Here is a 536-nt window from a genome sequence, read left to right as displayed (position 1 = left end):
TGCGGCACCCATGACACAACAACAAAAGAAGCACAAAAAACAAAAGCAAAATGACACAACAAAAGAAACACAGAAAACAAAAGCGAAAGTGAAGCGAAAGTACACAGTGCAGCTGCTGCCCCACTTTGGTCGCGGATCCCACTTACTTGGGACTAACCCCGCTTTGGTCGCAGATCCAACTTACCTGGGACTAACTGGTGCACCACCCCTGACTGCTGAAAGTTCTGGTTCCCGGGTTTCGGCACCACTTGTCACGACCCCTTGCCCGCAAGGAAGACGCAACTCAGGAATCTTCTTTCAGCAGTTTATTCAGGCCCTTGATAGTTCTTCTCTCCCTCGGATGCCCCTCCCAGCCTTAATAAAGCATCTCAAGCCCCAATGCAAAGCTGCCACGTGGTGCTTTCTCATAGGGTGATGAAAAATCCTGTGCCAACTCTCCCAAATAAGGAGTTGTTTGTCACAGACCACAGCGGAGCCAGCGCCATCTTGTAATGGCGACCATAGTCTGCAGAAACAGCAGAAGCAGCTCACCACAG

Source organism: Marmota marmota, unplaced genomic scaffold, assembly GCF_001458135.2.
Source record: "Marmota marmota marmota unplaced genomic scaffold, marMar, whole genome shotgun sequence".
NCBI lineage: Eukaryota > Metazoa > Chordata > Mammalia > Rodentia > Sciuridae > Marmota > Marmota marmota.
The sequence above is the reverse complement of the archived record's forward strand: the minus strand, read 5'-3'. Positions refer to the sequence as shown.